At 36.4% G+C, this 13515-nt stretch overlaps 3 non-coding genes across 3 annotated transcripts; 1 reads left to right on the top strand and 2 right to left on the bottom strand.

Moving 5' to 3' along the window:
- Positions 1-2133: 2133 nt before the first annotated feature.
- Positions 2134-2204, bottom strand: trnag-ccc. Its single transcript has one exon. It is a non-coding gene; the product is annotated as a tRNA-Gly (tRNA).
- A 1325-nt stretch (positions 2205-3529) lies between these two features.
- trnar-ucg lies at positions 3530-3602 on the bottom strand. The gene has a single exon. It is a non-coding gene; the product is annotated as a tRNA-Arg (tRNA).
- A 3053-nt stretch (positions 3603-6655) lies between these two features.
- trnav-aac lies at positions 6656-6728 on the top strand. Its single transcript has one exon. It is a non-coding gene; the product is annotated as a tRNA-Val (tRNA).
- The last annotated feature ends 6787 nt before the right edge of the window (positions 6729-13515 follow it).

Below are 13515 nucleotides of genomic sequence, written 5' to 3'. Positions count from 1 at the left end.
AACTGCTTGGAAGTCAGCTATGCGCACCACTATACCACCAACGCCTTGACTTCAGTAAGCCCAACTTTGGTGACTGAAAGTTTCTTTTTAGTAACTCATTTATTTTGTTACTTTAATGTTTCCCAGGCCTCAGCAAAGGGTGGGCAGGCTTTGCTGTGGTTTCTGTAGTGTAGTGGTTATCACGTTCGCCTCACACATGAAAGGTCCATGGTTTGAAACCGGACAGAAATAAGGATTTAAGCTGAGGGGCTTTTGGTTTATGGGAAATAAGAGTCAAGTTTGGCACTCTCTGTCGGCCGTTCCTTCTGAAACCACCCTGATTCCCACATAGTGTGACAGTTTTCACGTGGCTGCTCATCTGCTATTGCGATCAAATAAAGAAACAGTTTCTGTCTTCCTTTTGTCAGTTCCTTAATTTATTTTACGAATGAGAGCCCAGTGTCACGCTTTGTAGTTTCTCTAGTATAGCGGTTATCACGTTCGCCTAACACTCGAAAGGTCCCCAGTCCGAAACCTTTTAGCCTTAAACAAGCGTTAATGGTCGTGAGTTGGCCGGGCTATCGGACCCAGTCAATGTCTTTTAAAGGCAGGTATGCTCACCACTATACCACCAACATTTTGGCTGCTGAATTCGAAAAGTTTGGTGTATGAAAGTTAAAGCATTTTAGTAACATTTATTTATTTAGATAATTTGTTGTTTCCCAGGCATCAGCATAGGTTGAGAAGTCTTTGCTGTGGTTTCTGAAGTTTAGATGTTATCTGCTTTGGCTAACAAATGCTGAAACATTTTCTGTCTTCCTTAAGTCATTTCCAGAATTTTTCAATGTTTTTGAAAAGCCTATGGTGGTGCTTTGAAGTTTCTGTATTGTAGTGTTCATAGCATTGCCTAAGATGCAAAAGGACCAAGGGATGCAACCGGGCAGAAACATGCTGAGGCTTTTGAGCGTTGCTTCGGTAAGCAACCTGTTGTATCAGCTCGTGTGAGAGCAGTCAGAAATTGAGACTCTGAACGTGACTGGAGCAGTTTCTCCACAACGGGGACTAAACTGCAAGTGTTTGCTGCAGCTGAAACAACATACAGAAATTTTTAAAACAAACAACCACTTACAACACAAGTGGAAATCAGAATGAGCTCTCACATCAATTCACTTGTATTAACTATACTATTCTATCTATAATTTCAGAAGCATCAGTTGCATGTGTGTGTGCGTGTGTGTAAAGATGTACAAAAGCATGTAAAAGTTTACACACCTCTAAGATTAGTAATAGGACAAAAAAAAAGGAAGTGAGCGGAATAGAAATACAGGAAAGTAAACCAGAAGGTAATATGCGGATATATGCGGATGCAATATGCAGAAGATACAACGGTAATTGTAGAAAGGAAAGAAAGTGTCAAATATGTTATGGAGATTATAAAGGATTACTGTAAAGGCTCGGGAAGTAAATTAATTTGAATGGAATGAAAACACTGAAATATTTTATAAACAAATGTGGCAATTTTAATTTGGCGAGGGAATTTTATGTATGAAAACAAACAATTGGATGAAGGAAGGATTACCGGAATTTTATGGAGAAATGGTAAATGCCTGGGGAAAGCTGTTAAAGAATATTGAACCCATTCCACAAGGGAGAGAAAGCATTTTAAATCAACCTCTCTTCTTAAACAAAAACATTTAAAACAAGGGAAAGTAATATTTTTTAAGAAGTTAAGAAGTTTAAGATGGTAGCAGGGATAACAAGAGTACGGGACATTTTATATGAATTTAAAGAGGGGTTTCTACCAGAACAGTTTCTTATCTTAATGCCAGAAACTCAAAACAGCAGTGACTTATTACAACCATGCTCCAGTGGCTTCCTAAGCCAGGGATTGTAGGTTTCACTCGTATTTGGAAGGTGTGCTGAAGCTGAGTGGTGCAGGGGAAGAGTGCTGGACCCATAACCCAGAGGTCAATGGATCAAAACTGTCTTCTGCTAAGAGCAGCCTACATTCTAATGAAAATGAAATGTCCTAATGTTCTGAACTGTTGCAGTTTAAAACAGTCATTCACCAAAGCAGGTATATGGGGCGAGATAAAACAGTCATTGGCTGAACAGGGGGTTGGGGGCAGCTTGAAAGGAAGCAAAAGTTAAACCTGCACCAGCCAGGAATCGAACCCAGTTCACAAGAATGGGAATCTTGTATGATACCACTACACCACTGGTGCACTGTGTGTTAGGCTCTTTTGCTAGTATTACTAGCATTTATTTTTCAGGCCCTGCAGGATTCTTGAAGTTCAGGGTGCCTTTTTAAGGCGCTAACTAGCTACTCCAACCCACAATCATCATGTAAAGCTGAAGCTTTACCTGTTAGGCCTTCGCTTTGATTTTCAAAGCCCATTTCAATGTTTTTTCATCTGGCTCACACATGTGACAAATCAGATTGTGAAGGTGATAATGAGCAGCAGTGCTTGACAGTTCCTAAAGAACACCTTATAAGTTGACCCAGATGGGACTCGAACCCACAATCCTCAGCTCCGAAGGCTGATGCCTTATCCATTAGGCCATTCCTCCAATCCTTCACCATTGTCCAGATAGATCTGAAAAGCTCTGGAAAGCAACAATTGAGCCTTCTTCAAATATGTTTAAAGAAACACATCCCCAAAACATTCTGTTTAATGCACGGATAAAAGGAAGCTTGGCAAAATTCATATCTTGCTGATACCATTACATTTTGGAGAGCATGACTTGGAATAGAATTAGCTCATAACATATGACAGAAAGTTCCATTCAGAGGCTCAAATTGACTCGGCGGGTATAGAACTTATGAAGACTTTTATGGCACAGTCTGAAAGGCAGCAAAGCACAAACCTGCACCACCCACGAATCGGAATAAACGGCAGGCAGGAATTAATGGCTGCTTTGGAAAAAATTAACCTTACTTATACCACTACCTTTTTAGAGCTTGACATGGAAAACCACCAGCTTGTAAAATTTGACAGAAAGTTCTATTAGGAAGCTCAAAAAAGTATAAACCTTGCTGATACCACTACATATTGAAGAGCATGACTTGGAATAGAACAGATTGTAACATTTGACAGAAAGTTCTATTAAGAAGCTCAAATTGCCTCTGGAGTTGCAGCATTTAGGAAGCCTTTTTCAGCACAGATTGAAAGGAAGCAAAAGTCAAACCTGCACCAGCCAGGAATCAAACCCAGTTCACAAGAATGGGAATCTTGTATGATACCACTACTGCACTGTGTGTTAGGCTCTTTTGCTAGTTATACTAGTATTTATTTTTCAGGCCCTGCAGGATACTTGAACTTCAGGGTGCCTTTTTGAGCGCTAACTAGAAGTGCACCCAGATGCTACTCCAACCCACAATCATCATGTGAAGCTGAAGCTTTACCTGTTAGGCCTTCAGCTTTGATTTTCAAAGTCCATTTCAATGTTTTTTCATCTGGCTCACACATGTGACAGACCCGATTGTGAAGGTGATAATGACCAGCAGCAAACAGAAGCACTTGACAGTTTCTAAAGAACACCTTGAAGTTGACCCAGATGGGACTCGAACCCACAATCCTCAGCTCCGAAGGCTGATGCCCTATCCATTAGGCCACTGGGCCAGCAGCCAAAGGTTTCCGAAAAAAACTTTATTTTTTTAAACCATATAAAACTTTCTACTGCTATTGCATGAGTTTATTATCCGCATTCACTACAATCTTTCACCATTGTCCAGATAGATCTGAAAAGCAACAATTGAGCCTTCTTCAAATAAGATGTTTAAAGAAACACATCCCCAAAAGATTGTGTTTAATGCACGAATAAAAGGAAGCTTGGCAAAAACCAAATCTTGCTGATACCACTTCATTTTGGAGAGCATGATTTGGAATAGAATTAGCTCATAACATATGACAGAGAGTTCCATTTAGAGGCTCAAATTGACTCGGCGGGTACAGAACTTATGAAGACTTTTATGGCACAGTCTGAAAGGCAGCAAAGCACAAACCTGCACCACCCAGGAATCGGAATAAACGGCAGGCAGGAATTAATGGCTGCTTTGGAAAAAATTAACCTTACTTATACCACTACCTTTTTAGAGCTTGACATGGAAAACCACCAGCTTGTAACATTTGACAGAAAGTTCTATTAAGAAGCTCAAATTGCCTCTGGAGTTACAGCATTTAGGAAGCCTTTTTCAGCACAGCTTGAAAGGAAGCAAAAGACAAACCTGCACCAGCCAGGAATCGAACCCAATTCACAAGAATGGGAATCTTGTATGATACCACTACACCACTGGTGCACTGTGTGTTAGGCTCTTTTGCTAGTTATACTAGCATTTATTTTTCAGGCCCTGCAGGATTCTTGAAGTTCAGGGTGCCTTTTTAAGCGCTAACTAGTAGTGCACCCAGATGCTACTCCAACCCACAATCATCATGTGAACCTGAAACTTTACCTGTTAGGCCTTCAGCTTTGATTTTTTGATTTATTGATTTTTTGACAAAACAGTCAGTTGGCCAAAACATAGTCACACACAATTGGTTGTAAATGAAAAAAATAAATAAATAAATAAAACAATATTTCACTACTGATTAAGATTGTGACAATTTTTTGTCTTTGTACAAAAATGCTAATGCAGAGGGATTTGTGATTTCATAGGAGATGGTGTATAAGTGTAAGTATATAAATATTACAGATTGTAACTGTAATTACACCTTCATATTATTTTATTATAACTGAATTTTTATTTGAGAATTGACAAACATTGCATGTTTGTGAAAACATAAATAAAAAAGTATGTGATTCTAATTTTCTGAATTAATATTTAGAATATTTTTGCTATTTTTGTGAATATGATTGCAGAGACTACTGATCATTCATTATACAAACAATGCATCTGTTTATCCACAGACTGTTTATAACTCAATATCAATTGTGATGACATACAGTCACATCAATCAGCTGCATGAAGACTGCAGGGAACTGCTGGACAGGACCAAGATGGTATTATTAACAATAAACAACACTAAAGTCTCTTCTCGGTGAGTTGGGCTTCTGTTCCCCACATTCACTTCAATAATAAAAATAAATAAATATGTAATATATACATATTGAGCACTTTATTGCAAATATAGGTGTATTATAAAGATACAGACACATATACCGGGACACTTTTCTGCAAGGAGTGGAGCTTCCCCAGCAGATCAGTGTGACAAAGCATTTACTGCCAAACCCAAGAGGGCTTCCGACAGCACACATGGAACATGGACATGCTGTTATCGAGTTCCTGGAGCCTGAACATTTTAAGGGTGTGGCAGTACGTGGTATCACATGCAGATGTAGCTGCACATGGCATGAGCCTGACTGAATCTTCTTTCTGGCCTGGTGTCAAGCATGACCCTGTGTGGTTTAACTGGCCTGGATTTTCAAATCAGCAGGGTCATCACCCATCAGCACCAGAGATGTATATCTCAGGGATATACATCCTTTCTGCCAGGTCGTCACCTATCAGTGCCAGCACCTACGTTACAGGGTTCTTTATCATTTTGCCAGGACCCCAGTCTCCAGTCTCACAGTCCCAGAACTGACAACGTGCATAGAGACTCCAAAAATCTGAGCTTGTGGCAAGAGGGGAGCCACCAAAAAAAGTTACTGGCCATACTCAAATTAAAGGTTAATGGTATTGTCCAGCATCTAAGAAGGCCATTAAACAGTGGAAAGACTCTTTGTAATTCAATCAAAAAACATTTATTTAACTTCAAACACGTTTTATTTTTCCTAGCAATTTTTTATGCGAACATTTTTTATGTTATAACCTTTGTAATAAGTGAAAAGCTCTATATTGATAGTATAGATAAATAATAAATAATATAGTATAGAGAAATAATTATTGTAGGTATAATATAATAATTAAATTTAAAAAAAATTATATATATATATATATATATATATATATAGTTGTTATTAATGCTTGTTGTTACTAATACAAATTATTTCAAAATAAACAATTTATGTTTTAACTTATTAACAAGACAAGCATTAATAACAACTATAAATATATATAGTTGTTATTAATGCTTGTCTTGTTAATAAGTTAAAACATAAATTGTTTATTTTGAAATAATTTGTATTAGTACATAAAATTTGTTTGGATAAATAAGAATTGTGTGTTAATCGTTCACTTTACAAAAATCATGCACTGTACAAAAACTAGTTTTGTTATATTCTGTAAAAGATGAAACCATGTGCCCCATTGCAGCACAATTATCCTGTACTACAACCCAGCCACTTATTTATCTTTTCCCCCTTTTTCCTTCTTTTCTTTCACCCCCTCCAGGAAGTCCCTTTTGCCTGGCTCTGTTATTACAAGGTCAACTTTGATGACTGAAAGTTGATGCTTTTTAGTAACACTTATTTATTTTGTACTTAGATGTTTCCCAGGCCTTAACAAAGGGTGGGCAGGCTTTGCTGTGGTTTACGGGAAATAAGAGTCGAGTTTGCCGCTCTGTTAGCCATTCCCTCTGGAAAACCCTGAAACCAGCCTGATTCCCACATAGTGTGACAGTTTACACGTGGCTGCTCATCTGCTATTGTGATCAAATGAAGAAAAATTTTCTTTCGTCCTTCTGTCGGTTCTTTAATTTATTGTCAGACTGAGATGCCAAAGTTGTGCTTTGTAGTTTCTGTTGTGTAGCGGTTATCACGATCGCCTAACACGTGATAGGTCCCTGGTTTGAAACCGGGCAGAAACATGCTGTGGCTTTTGAGCTTTGCTTCAGTAAGCAGCCTGTTTCAGCTCATGTGGCACAGACATTGAGACTCTGAACGTGACAGATGTAGTCAAGAAATACAAAAAGAAAACCAATTTCAATGGAAAAAAAACAATGAAATATTTTAATTTGGGGGAGGGAATTTTATGGATGAAAACCAAAAATTGGATGACGGAAGGATTTTTTTATAGGAATTTTATAGAGAAATGTTAAACGCCTGGGGAAAGCTGTTAAAGATTATTGAACACATTCCACAAGGGAGAGAAAGCGTTTTAAATCAACCTCAACCTCATTTAAAACAAGGGAAAGTATTTTTTTAAGAGGTGGATGGTAGCAGGGATAACAAGAGTACAGGACGTTTTATATGAATTTAAAGAGGGGTTTCTACCAGAACAGTTTCTTATCAATGCGATGGAAGAGGCAAAAGAGGAATATGATCAGAAAGAACTGTGGGATGAATATAAAATAATCAAAGATGCAATACCAAAAGAGTGAATAAGGAAAATAGATAACATGGAAGCAGTAAAAGAACAGACAAACATTTATCTGAAACAAGAAAAAAAAAAGCTGTACAGTTAAAATGTTTCAAGAGATTTTTAGGGAAGAGGGTTTTAAGGAACCAAATACAAATGAGTACTGGGTGTAAACTTTTGAAGGATTAAAAAAAGACGTTATATGGAAAAATATGAAGGGGAAGTGTGTGAAAGTGAAACTGAAGAGTTTTGAATTTTTATAAGGCATGAAGCAGTATTTACAGACGTAAACTCAACCAAGATAGAAATTGAACAAAGTCGAATGTGTAAAGTGTGTCAGGAAAGGGAGAAAGAATGTTTTTACATTGTAAAGAATTGGAATTGTTTTTTAAACAATTTGAATTTCTAATCAAAGATGTGAGTGGGGAATGGAATGAAAATGATTTGGAATGGAATAGAATGGTAATGTTAGGTCGAGACAAAAAACGTCAAAACAAAAAGTTTGGAAATTTGAGTATGATGTTCATGAAAAGTCTAATATGTGAGAGAAGAATCATAGCCAAAAGAAAAGGAATTGTTTTGGATTTGTGTGGAGACTTTTTAAAAAGAAAACAGAATCATATATGAAATATATGAAAAAAAATTATTAAAAGTCAAATTTATTTAGATACTTTGTTGTTTCCCAGGCATTCCAGGTCCAGCAAAGACAATGGGTTTTGTCCAATAACTTTTCAGTTTAGCTCTTAGATGCCTCCAGCAGAAACCCAAAATGGCAGAAACTCAAAACAGCAGAAACTTAATACAGCCTTGCTACAGTGGCCTCCTAAGCCAGGGATTGTAGGTTTGAGTCCTATCTGGCAGGTGTGTTGAAGTAGAGTGGTGCAGCGGAAGTGTGCTGGGCCCATAACCCAAAGGTCGATGGATTGAAACCATCCTCTGCTAAGGGCAGCCTACTTTCTAATAAAAATGAAATGGCCTAATATTCAGAATTGTTGCAGTTTAGCCCTTAGAGGCTTAAAGTTTTATCAGGAAATACAAATATTGTCAGAAAGTGCTTAAGACCGAGGCACATTTTACTGACCGCTCTGCAAACAGTAGCCTGCCCCGATGTTATACACAAAACTACCATTTGCAAAGAAATGTAAGGCAACGCAAAGCATCTGCTCAGATGTAAGAGCACAGCCATGATAGCTGAGGTTTCTGATGTAAGGATGGATGAGATTATGGATGTATCTTATTGACTATAAAGAAAAACAGCACTGCTAACATAAAAATGCATACAATGTAAAAAGTGATAAGTTGATTTTACTTAAAAAAGCTGTGGAAACTGATTGCCTCAAAGTTGTCAAGCAAATTAGATCATATTTTTTTACTTGATTTTACTTACTACTTTGTAGAATTAACTTGTGTATTTGTAGAAGTCACCATAAAACTTGAGTACAGGTAACTCAGTTTCAAAAGTACAGCCAACTTACACATTTAAGTTGAGCTTTGTAAGCAGAACTCAAACAAAACAGTAATTTTAACATGTCTGCTTGTTCATTTTACTAGGAGAATGTGTGGAAACTGATTGCCTTAAATTTCTCAAGCAAGTTGTACTCAAAATTCTAAGTTGAGAATACAAAGACAGACAACAGATTTGGCACAAAACTAGAACATTTATTCGCTATGTAAAACAATCTTACTTAAGGCATGCCCGTCAACATGGCTCGCTGGCATCATTTTAGAAAAAAGCACATCTCACTCATGAAATAAAACAAATAATGTTTGTAAAAAAAATAAAAACAAACATTATTTGTTTTATTTCATGAGTGAGAGCTTTCAAACACTGAAAAGTCTGTAATAGGTTTAGTACAGAATAATTCTTAATACAGTTCTCTTTAAAATTTGCTTCTAACTCTGTAAAATCAATTTAACATCACTAAAATTGACAATTTTCAGAACATCCTTTTAAACAGGGATAACTTTCTTTTCAACAATTGGAAATTACTGAAGTATCTGTAAAACAGTATCGTACTGAACAATTTTCTAACTAAATAGTTTTCTTAAAGACAGCTCTATTCATTCAAATTCAGTAATAGTTAACCATGAAAAAAAAAACAAAAAAAACCACATCATGGCAATGACCTGTTACTGCATCAGATGATTTTTTTAGTGATTGGATTTTAGGTTTGAGTGAATTGTGGCCAAGGGACAAAATCACTCTGTATGAAATCAAATGTGCTCTTCAGTGCTGCAGGATTCTCTAGGTTTTAGGGGTGTGCAAAGCAGCCGGTATTTGTATCTGTATTTCTATTTGTTGAGGGGGTAAAAGTATTTGTATTTGTATTCGAGTAAAATTCAAAATAGGCATAAAAATCCAGTTTATTTGCGTTACACTTCTGATTTACGTTATAGTGTAAGTATTCTTTAATTATATTCATTATAATAATTATGGATATGCAATATTGGTTGATGTTTTTGAACATGTAACAAAGAACGTCATTGAAAAGAAAATAACATAACAGCCATTACCTCATCCATGGTTAAACCAACAACTAATAAAATACCATTGTGCACATTATGAACCACCACCACCACTCGTCCTTGTTGGAGGATGCTGAACAGACAGAATAAAAACAAATAATACTTCAAAGAACTGTTCTTCTTCTGAAAGAACTTCTTTCTAATGCACAAAATTCCAAGAACTAAACTTTATCAACCCCTGACTGGGAGATCTGGCAGAACAAAAGTTGTATTCTATTTAATACTAAAAGATACAGCAATGCTATTGTCAACTGTCTGCCAAAAAAAGACACAGAGGTTTTTTTTCTTATGTTTTATGTTTTTAATTCTTTTTTTTTTTATGTTTTTAATTTTTTTTAAATATTTTATGTTAACCATAACTTAACCATATTTCACTTGGAAGAAGATAAATGCTTCCACACAGAACTTGAGCAAGTTTTTTTGGCTGGTGGAGGACCAAGAGATGGCTCAGCAGCAGCCACACTGTTTTCAATTTTTCAAGATGTAGCCTGTAGCCTACATCTTGCTGCCTGCAAAAGACAGAGTAACTTAAATATACCATATAACTCCCACAAGTGCATACAATTCGACACAACTACACAAGCATTGTTTATCCTTTTTAACCGAACTTTAACGTTACTCTGTCAACAGCCTATTGTCTAAATTACCGAGCTAACAGAGCTACTGTACGTAAACAGAGCGAACATAAGAGCACCCGACTGCAGACGTCAACAATGCAGCGTAATGAAATAATCTCCCGATCAAACTCCGCTTCCCGAAAGGTTTAAACTGCCTCCGGAACCCAGTTAAGGTACAAAAATCTATTCAACAAAAATAGTGATGCAGTGAAGTATTTTTTCGCTCAGCCGAGCCATCTCTTTTGCTGCTCTGTGTCAGTCACCTCTTTTCCATATGAATTGAACGGTTTAGTTACAATTTTTTGAAGAAAATCAATTGCTTGTTATGGTCAAACAGAATTAATTTTGGTGTATTCAGGTTAGGTTAAGCTGCTGCTTATGTTGATTGATCAATGTTTACATTCAAGTAAAGTTTAGATTAGCTTTACAATCTCTTTATAATGTTTTTGAAGTGTCAAAGTAGTAGATACAAAAGCAGTCAATGGAAGGAAATCTGACAGCTGTCATCAAAGATCATCTTTATTTTTCATTCCAAAAGTGAACAAAGGTCTTACTAACCCTTTAAATAAGAATCACAACACAGAAAAAAATACTTACAAGACATGTCTTGTAAAAATCGGTGGGGTCCTCTCAGAGGAGGAGTGGTAGGCCACGAAGAACAGCTGTTCGTCTCGCATTGAAGTTGGATTTCTGCAAAGTTATGAAAATGAACTATTATTAGTTAATAATGCTCACAGACTTGCAGAACACAAAGCAAACAACAACAGCAAAAGCAATAGTTGTTTTACTATTGAAAAAATATTGTTGTGACTGAGGAGCTTACATCATTTTCAATCTGGTTCAGAATCTTCTTAAGTTTGGAGCCAATGTCTCCACCTTTAGCCCTAAAGATATCAATGAAACGTTGAGTGAATCTGTCCAGTTCTTGAAAAAATTCAGTTTGCAGGTTTTTGCCAGATATACAACTGAACTCTGCGGAATCTAAAAAAAAAAAAAAAGTAGGACAAACTGACATTAAGCAGTTAATTTTCACTAAAATGTGCATGTATTAATTAAACATTAATCTGAAAAGTGGTTCACGAGTTCACCTGCTCGTTCAGTCTTAATAGTTAATGGTAAACAAACTTGGCTTGCTATCTTCAAAGGGGTTCGAACCCACGGCTTGGCTTGAGCTCCGAGTTCTATCCCCGCTCCTATAATAGAGCTGTATGCAGAAAGAATAAGAGGAGAAAGGAGGAGATGGGGAGGAGGAGGAATGCCAGAAGAATTGTCGCTGGGCATGCGCAAAGATGCTCAAAGCCACTTTTATATGCTCAAAGAGATGATTGACACAACTGAATGTTTAGGCTCCTCCCGAACCTACGTTTAGAACTTCATTCAATGATCAATTTGCTTAAATGTTCAAAATAAAAACATATATGAAACCAGTAAGGACAAGAATATTTACTCACCTGACTGTGAAGAAGGCTGGCCACCTTTCCACTGTATTCTTCACTGCAGGCTCCTTCTCTATCAATGCTGCCGCAAATGAGAAAAAAATTGCCTCTGTGCAGGGCTCCTCAAAACTGCAAAGTGGGCAGTGAAATATCAAAGTAATGTTAGCACATGTACTGGCATGGCTACTATGTACCTGATTTGAATGATTTTTTTGTTAAGTGCACTCTTAGTGCATTAAATTATTTAAATGAACACAGAATGCATGTATTTATGTCCCCAAAATAAGAATGCACAAAATAAGTTAAATAAAGTAATTGCTTGTTAATTAAGCCATCTTAATTCATGCATTTCCATGTAATCGACACGTGCGCATCGAAAGTTCAAGATAGGATGTTCGTTAACAGTAGGCCACGCAGGTTTTTACATATCATTAATGATAATCCACGAATTTACCGATTAAAATAGCTTACAAACTGTACACTAAACCAGTGTTCAGAAAAAAAAAAATAAAATGTTAGTAAACTAACACCTAGCTAGTAAACTGGTGTCATTCGACATATAACTACTTCTGTGTGCCTTTTTATGCCTTTTCCTCTTTCCCAACAATGAGCAAATTAAATTCTATTAATATACAATTTTATACGCAATACAATGGCATTGAGGTTTATAAATAGTTCATAAGGAGCATACGTACTTGTGGCACCAATTCCTAACAAGAAGAGCTGAAGAGCCGTTGACGTCGTCTCCACACCGTGTCCCGTCACATTACGCATGCGTGAGACGAAAATGCGTTTAAAAAATAGCATTAAAAAAGAAAGGAGTAAGGATAAGGAAGAACTAGTCCTTACTCTTTTCTTTTGTAGTACTATTTTTCTTGTTTAAAAAATCGAGGACAAGGAAGAACTAGTTAAGGAAACTTAAAAGCAAAAGGCCAATAAATATATCAAGCTCTGTTAATACAAATAATGCACAAATTTTGTTAATACAAATTAATACTGTTAATAGCAAAAGGAAAAAAGATTCAGAACCTGTAAATACATTTACACACACATTGGGACATATATATAAACTGAACTTTACACCCATTTTTGAAAATAATATTAATAAACATTTATTCCTTTATTATTGTTATTATGCTATTTGCTATTATTTTATAAATTCTTTGCTCAAGACATTTGCAACAGTGTGAACATGCCTTTAGTACAACACACTCAACACTCTTAAGTACAATGTACTAAATTTGTTTAGTTTAGCTACTGCAGCCACCAAAAGGTTCACACTACACAGTCTAATCAAGGTAATCAACACATTTTCCAAAATCAGTTAAATTTACAAGCTTTTCTTAAGTAGATTCAACAATTACTTTTTACAGTGAAGGATCCAAGAAAAAGAAAATTACCTCTCAAAATCCTCCCTACGAATTAATACAGCCTCTTCATCAACAGGACCATCCATAAAAGGACACTTAATTCCCTTTGATGCTCTGTGTAATGAGGTGTTTAAACATCACTTCCTATTTAAAAAAAAGAGGAGAAAACTGAAAAACACTGGGTTTACCAAAGAAAACCTGCTCCCGACCAGGTTAGGTTCACAGAGTAAGTTACTATGGTAACTGAGTACAAGTTTCCTCTTTCAGAAACAGGCTTGACTTAACCTGTTTTCTCGGGTTTAACATACCTCCCATTCTGAAACGGAAAACCCAGAGTTTCCCTAAAG

This window comes from Tachysurus fulvidraco, chromosome 1 (genome assembly GCF_022655615.1).
Source record: "Tachysurus fulvidraco isolate hzauxx_2018 chromosome 1, HZAU_PFXX_2.0, whole genome shotgun sequence".
In the NCBI taxonomy this organism is placed as follows: domain Eukaryota; kingdom Metazoa; phylum Chordata; class Actinopteri; order Siluriformes; family Bagridae; genus Tachysurus; species Tachysurus fulvidraco.
This window is presented reverse-complemented; position numbering and strand designations above follow the sequence as displayed.